The sequence below is a fragment of the Brassica oleracea genome, chromosome C5 (assembly GCF_000695525.1).
Source record: "Brassica oleracea var. oleracea cultivar TO1000 chromosome C5, BOL, whole genome shotgun sequence".
In the NCBI taxonomy this organism is placed as follows: Eukaryota; Viridiplantae; Streptophyta; class Magnoliopsida; order Brassicales; family Brassicaceae; genus Brassica; species Brassica oleracea.
Window position 1 is genome coordinate 21,549,417 of NC_027752.1, and position 286 is coordinate 21,549,702.

Consider the following 286-nt stretch of genomic DNA (forward strand, 5'->3'; position numbering starts at 1 on the left):
CAAGCTAGCAACCTATCGGATTCAATCAATGTTTTAACAGGCTGGTCGGTTTAAACAATTTTAAATCAGATGAACAATTAACCAAGCAGGATGAGAAAATAAATCTATCAATTTAATGGTCAAAAAATTCTAGCAACACAGCATCAGATTCAATCAGATTTAAAACCTTAATGATCAAAACCGAAGACAGTTTTGATTTCAAAATATTCGATTAGGGTTTTAATATGTGATTTGATAATTATAGTATAATTAATTCTGATACTTATATTATTTAGGGTTTATAGAT